We start from the raw sequence: 7,020 nt of genomic DNA, 5'->3' as shown, positions 1-7,020 counted from the left end.
ATTTTCAGCCGATGACATCACACAGCCTCCCACTTCCTCTAAACTGAGTGGAAATGGTTGCGTTTGTTTGTGCTTTGTTAGTGCCGTTTAAAGATTTGCTTGTGCTGTTAGCAAGTTAACTGCAAGAAATGGTTTCATCTGTGTTTCCCATTCATCAAAATGCATTATAAACAGGTGAAGCACAAACCAGATTCAAGGGAATAAGTTGTGGTCCACGCTAGTCTTTTTTCCCCCTAGTTCTGTCTGTTTGGGTGCATTTTTCCCTCAGTCTCCAGTCAACCAGTCAAGCTCTTGGGATGTCACCCTGAACAAGAACTCCAGGTAAATATTTTAACGTTACAGTGTTTTGCTTGGTTTGTGACTGTAGAAAGAAAATAATGCAAGGATATGATCATCATCAGATCAGTTAGCTATACCAATATTGTTGTTTAATGTTGAGATTTCCTTATACATTTGTGTCGCTGTGCTTTGACAAACTGCTTGGCTACACATGATAATTTTGGTAACAGCTGTTTTAGGTTATTGTGCTAAACAGTAATTATTTGAGTGATTGGTATTAATTGGTTCATAAGGCATTGGCTTACAGGTAGCTAAAGTGGACAGAATAAGAACAAATATGAGTATTTTAGGATGCACTTAAAAACAGTGAAGTTACTAACAATGTGTAATAACTTACATTTCATTTATTACTCATTTACAATGTAATTATTTGACTTTACTTAGTATTTTGTAGCTAAATGAATTAGTTTCATTACTTTTAAGTTACTAGTTATTTTCCATCCTTAAAAACTGATCTTGACCAGATTATTCCTCAGGGAACTAAACACACTTTGTTTTATTTTATTTGAACATTACATTACCTTAACTCCGCAGAAGAAAACATAGAGTTGTAAACACTGCAGTTTTCATCACCTGATGGGACACAGTATGTAATGTACTGTGAATAATATACATGTAAACAAAAAATCCAAATGAAGGAACTCTCTTCTGACTTTTTAAGTAATACTTTCCGCGTTGTCCCTCATAAAAACAGCACAGATCAGCTCATTGACCAAAATATAGAATGTGATATAAGAAGAGTGTTTACATTTCGTTCGTCTTTGCAGTGAAACATTTAGCTGGGCCTTAGTGTTCATAAGTGAAACAATGATTGTATCTCATTAGCAGAAGCTTCTCAAACCTCTGAGCAGAAAGTGTGTTTCTCCAAGGAGTGAGCACCAAACCTCCTTTAGTATTGGAAAAAAGTAATTTAATTACAATAATATTACTAGGAATGCATTGCTGCCCAGCACTGCCTACAAACAATAAAACTGTAGATGGATCAATTAGTATATGTTTACAGATATATGTATGTATATCTATAGATGGCTACAGACATGCATTTGAAGTTGATGACTGCATGAAATAAAAGTAAGTTTGTAGCACTGACTTTATGTGCAAAATAGAACATAAAAATAGCTGGATTTTAAACAGGAATACACAAAATATGAAACATGAAATATGAACTTAAGTAAGGATTTTAAAAGGATATTTAAAAGCATGAATTGTACTAAAAAGTAAGAATGACAAAATTATCCTGCGAATGAGTTTAATGACGCAGTGAACTGATCACTGTTTTGTGTAGAACACAACATGTGTTCTACACAAAATATTTTGGTATTTTATGATGCTGTTTCACTCCACTTCCCAGGTCATCATACATCTCCCACATACATGCAGTCCTCTTGCAGTATGACACATAATGTCCAAGAGCATCTTGGGTCAAGCCTCCCTGGAAAGCAATGACTGCCCTCAAGGTAAATGTGGTTCCTTGGAGCACCAGAGTGGAGGGAAATTCACTGAAAGGGAATTCTCTTTGCAGCTGTTGTGGAGTTGGTGGAGTTGCTGTGAAATGGCTGCCAAGGTCAGTATCAATCCACCTAAATTCTCCCAGACTGTAGCAGTGAGTAACCATGTACACAGCACTTTTCCTGTATTGAGGTCTTCTTTTTTGAATGCAGGGGGACACTGAGATGCACTTTGGATCGGCCTGAGGCAGGGAGACTCAGGAAGGCTGAGTCCTCGTTCCAGAGCAGTCCCAAGATGAGCCATGCCAGAAGTCTGCAGGACAGCAATGGAAGTGGAAACAAACACAACCTTCCTTGAGGTTTGTTTGCTGAGACTGCAGTACTGTGAGGAACATTGTTTGGTGAAATACACACTTTGAAGACTCCTCAGTGTTCTCTCCACTACAGCAGAGATGTGGCACTGAGCATCCACTTGGACGGCACCAGGCTTCAGTTGGACAGCTTTGAATATTGCCCTCAGTAGTTCTGCGCACTGTACATAGACCTGTTGGATTACGCCCTGTGTGGTGATGGCTTTCACTAGCTGGAGGAAGTGGTTGTCAGATTTGTTGCTGCTAACAATGTTTTGAAAAGAAAGGCTGTCACAGAAAGCACAACATAAACTCTGACAAAGTGCATCAAATGCACAGGTGTTTAGCGCAGACACTTCTGATTTGCCACATTAACAGGCTGTTGATGGTCTCCATTTTTTTTAGCAATTGCACTTTAACTCTCTTCTGTCTCACAGATGTATCTGCATGGAGCCATTCTGTACAAGGAGAGAGGTAGGAATTCATCTTCCTTTTTTTGGGTGGAACCACTAAGCCTCTCCAGTTTTCAACAGTGTCCTCATCTGCTGGATGAATGTTTGTAGCAGCGTCAGATTCCACACTAAGGTAAGCATCTGTTTTTCTGTTTTGTTTGATGTGGACAGTAGTAGACACAGGGGGGACTCCTGTGACACTCATTGTAGCAACAGCTGCGTTCTCCTCACTTTTCTCTTTTGCAGAACAAATTCGCATGTTTCCTTCAATGAAAGTAAGATGACGAGCTATGAATCAATCCACCCGAACTGGTAAATTTTCATGCTTAAAAAGCCCGTTTTTGAGGTTTTTGAACTCAGCTTCAACAGCGGCTGAGCTTGCAGTGATGTTGGTGCTTCTGAAGAGAGGGACCATTATTCCTGTCCAGAGTGGTAAGTAACTTACAAGTCTTATTATATGGGGAATGATCTCAGGGAGGTAGTAGATGTCACCCACAGTCGGATGTTTGTCTGGATCTGATTATGTCACACTGAGGTCACCCTTTAAGTCAGATCCCCGGGCCACACCAACACAGACACAAGAAGGTGGTATTTATATAAAAACAATGATTTATTTGCACTAAAATAGGAAATGGAATGGAATCTATGGCTTAAAAAACAATTAAAACGCTTCTGATCAGTGATTAAAACATGATAAAACATAAAACAATCTAAAAAGGGACCGCAACAAATAAAATGTACAAAAATGTGTCTGAATCCCACATCCACTAAAAGAAATCAGTGCTAGGCGCTAGTCAAGATACTCAGGTCTGACCGCAGCGTCCGTGTAGCGTCACACAGTGATTCTTTGTTAGGGCCTTGTCTCTTTGTAGATGTATGTGATCTCATTCACCAGAACGGCGGTCAGGTGTACCTGGATGGAGCCAACATGAACGCATGAAACTCAGCGCCACATCCTCGCTCTGTCGCGGCTAGTCCGGGTCGGGGAAATAGTAGTGGCGTCTGCTTTGTGTCCTCTGGTGAACTGTCGTGCAGCCTCGTACTCCTGCAGCTCCGATACATTGTCCCTCGCCGGCTCGTCCTCCCCCAGGAACGCTCCGCCGCAGCTGGAAGAACAGTATCAACTCAATAGCTGTTTCACACTAATAGCAGCCACACACCCACACAAATAACACGGTTTCACACATTCCTTCACTTAGCGTATTTATGGCTCATCAAAAGGTCCTTTTCCCCCGACACCATCTGAAAACTGGAACGCTGGTCACAAAACGCCGTCCTGCAGAGCCTCGAGCTGCTTCCTTGTCGCAGAGTCCACGTCTTTATCTCTGGAGAGGAAGTCGTGGAAGGGGAGAGCGTAACTCCTTTCAGGTGTGCACCTCCGTTAATTATCCAGCCCAGCTGGCTGTGGCCCAATAGTTAGTCAGAGTAAGGTAAGTGGAGGGGAACAGGGGGAGACAGAAGTGTCGAATAAAAAAAGTCCAATCCACATTGGCTTCCGCTTAGTCTGTGTACAATCACTGCAGGCTGAACACTCAAAACACAATATACACACACACACAAATCATGCAATATAAAATTTACAATAAAAAATGCACAGCAAGCATTAACAAACACACTAAAAGCATCACCATGTAAGATTGTTTAGTGTATAACAGCCCCTGTCATCCTGTGACGATTACATGCATCTGCTTGTTCCTGTCCCTTGCCCTTTTCTTCTGGAATGGTGACAAATTCTTCTGCAATTTGAGCTTTCAGGTATTTCTTGCACCTTTCTGATATGGGTGGGGCTCCAGAACTGTCATCACCCTCTGCTTCACTGAATGCCACAATAGTGATAGCACGTATAAGTTCCTTTACATGTTCCAACGATTGTGACTTAAGAAGATGTGCTATTGTGTATTATCTTTGAGCATTTGCAAATCTAAGTGTCCAATGTGAAAATGTTAGCATAAATGAAGATTCTCAGTCATTGAGCATTGTACTTTACTACATTAGCAATATTTTGTGAGCAATTTTTGAGTCAATATTCTGCTAACTCAGTTTTGAAACATTTCACTTATGTTGGCCAGAAATCTGATTTGTAGAGGGTTGTAAATTGTGCTGAGAAGTTAAAGCTTGTTAAAACGTACAATATTAGAAGTGAATTTCCTGAAGCAGTACGGGTGTACTACAGGGTAAAACCTGTTGAGCTCCCACTAGTAGTACATATGTAAAGTGTAGCCCATGATGCTTCATTTAAATAAATTAGGAACAGAACTACTGAACAAAACGCTTGCTTTGCATTGCTTTTCTTTTGAAATTTCAAACATTGTTGATAGGACAACTTAACCAGGTAGACAAGGAAGAGGCATCAAGAAGTTATGATCAGGTAAAACCATTGTGACAGCTGTGATTAACAGAGTAAAAGCAATGTATAATCCAGTGCAATTGTAGCTCCTTAAACAAAGTGAAAGTCCATTTCGGGTGAATTTGTAGCAAGGGGGGCTGGGGTTGACTGACATCATCAGCTGAAAATAAATCTGGTAATATCTATAAAACCATAACAGCACAAATGAAAATTTTAATGGCACAAACCAGCACTAACGAAGCACAAACAAACGCAACCATTTCCACTCAGTTTAGAGGAAGTGAGGGGCTGTGCGACGTCATTGGCTGAAAATAAATCTTGTAATAGCTCTAAAACCATAATAGCACAAACAAAAATTTTAATGGCACAAACCAGCACTAACGAAGCACAAACAAACGCCACCATTTCGGTTAATTTTGGAGCAAGTGGGGGGCTGGCTGACCTCAGAATGACCTATAAAAAAATTGTTAATAACTTGATAAGTATAATAGCACAAACCAAAATTTTAATGGCACAAACCAGTACTAACGAAGCACAAACAAATGCCACCGTTTCGGTTAAATTTGGAGTAAGTGGGGGGCTGGCTGACCTCAGAATGACCTTTCAAAGAATTGTTAATAACTCTATAACCATAATAGCACAAACGAAAATTTTAACGGCACTAACAAGCACTAATGAAGCACAAACGCCACTATTTCTGCTTGATTTAGAGGAAGTGGGGGGCTGCATGACATCATTGACTGAAAATAAATCTTGTAATATCTATAAAACCATAATAGCACAAACGAAAATCACATTAAAAGATACCCCGGCGAGTTGATGATTTGAGAAACTTGATGTATATGGGGAGCCAGGATTTATCAGGAGATACACGTATCAGCTGTGTAATATTGAAAAACAATGCCATTTCTACATTCCATCTACCTCAGGAGTAACCTGTGTAGCAAATAAGAGGGGATCCAAAACAGATTCTTGTGGAACCATGTAATGTAGAAATACAAGTAAGGATCTTTTTGAAGCTTCACCATGATTAGAAATAAATGAAACATGTTTCTGTTTAGCATGTGTACATGACGTTTAGCATCTAAGAACATACCATGCCATGTTTGAACCCTGAAGTCCAGTTTGAACCCTGCCCAGTGTGTCACTTAGATATTGTATTCATATATGACAGTTCCCAGTATATGTGTACAGGTTGCACATTTATATATGAGAGGCCCTTTAGGCAGTAATCATACTTCATTTCACACGTAACATCATACTCTCATACATGCATAACTATACTCTTATGCACACACTACTATACCCTCATACATACTCAATCATGCTGTCTCACATACACTATTATACTCTCTCACACACTAGTATACTCTCACACATATTCTATTATACTCTCACACACATTCTGTTATACTCTCTCACATACACTACTATACTCTCACACACATACTATTATACTTTCACACAAACACTACTATCCTCTCTCACACATATTATTATACCTCACACAAACACTACTATACTCTCACACATACTATTATACTCTCACACACATACTATTATACTCTCACACACATACTGTTATACTCTCTTATACACTATACTCTCCCACATACACTACTATGCTCTCACTCACATACTATTATACTCTCACAAACACTACTATACTCTCTCACAAACACTGCAATACTAACTCACACATACTATTATACTCTCACACACGCTATTATACTCTCACACACATACTACTATACTCTTTCACATATCCTACTATACTCTTGCACACATACTATTATACCCTTATACATGCACAATCATACTCTTTTTATATTATTATCATACCATACAGAATGATAGGATGTGTGAATTACTATAGTTGTTTGTGTGTGAGAGTTTGATTGAAATGGAAACAAAACTGAATTCTCAGTTCCCGATTGGTTGTCCGTGAAGATAGAAGAAGGTTTCATGGATATGACCTGCCTTCACAAACATGACTGACTTGAGAAAATGGTGGGACCGGGAGTAACTCAGTTAAGCCACTGGAATATTTAATAACATTTTAAACACTCCAGCTGTTGTCACAA

The 7,020-nt window shown here is 39.4% G+C and overlaps 1 long non-coding RNA gene across 1 annotated transcript; it reads left to right on the top strand.

The window, feature by feature from the left end:
- The first annotated feature begins 254 nt into the window (after nucleotides 1-254).
- Nucleotides 255-2,138, top strand: LOC115433256 (uncharacterized). The gene is made up of 3 exons (XR_003937331.1): nucleotides 255-321; nucleotides 1,691-1,903; nucleotides 2,001-2,138. It is a non-coding gene; the product is annotated as an uncharacterized LOC115433256 (long non-coding RNA).
- The last annotated feature ends 4,882 nt before the right edge of the window (nucleotides 2,139-7,020 follow it).

Source organism: Sphaeramia orbicularis, chromosome 14 (assembly GCF_902148855.1).
Source record: "Sphaeramia orbicularis chromosome 14, fSphaOr1.1, whole genome shotgun sequence".
Taxonomy (NCBI): domain Eukaryota; kingdom Metazoa; phylum Chordata; class Actinopteri; order Kurtiformes; family Apogonidae; genus Sphaeramia; species Sphaeramia orbicularis.
The sequence above is the reverse complement of the archived record's forward strand: the minus strand, read 5'-3'. Positions and strand labels throughout refer to the sequence as shown.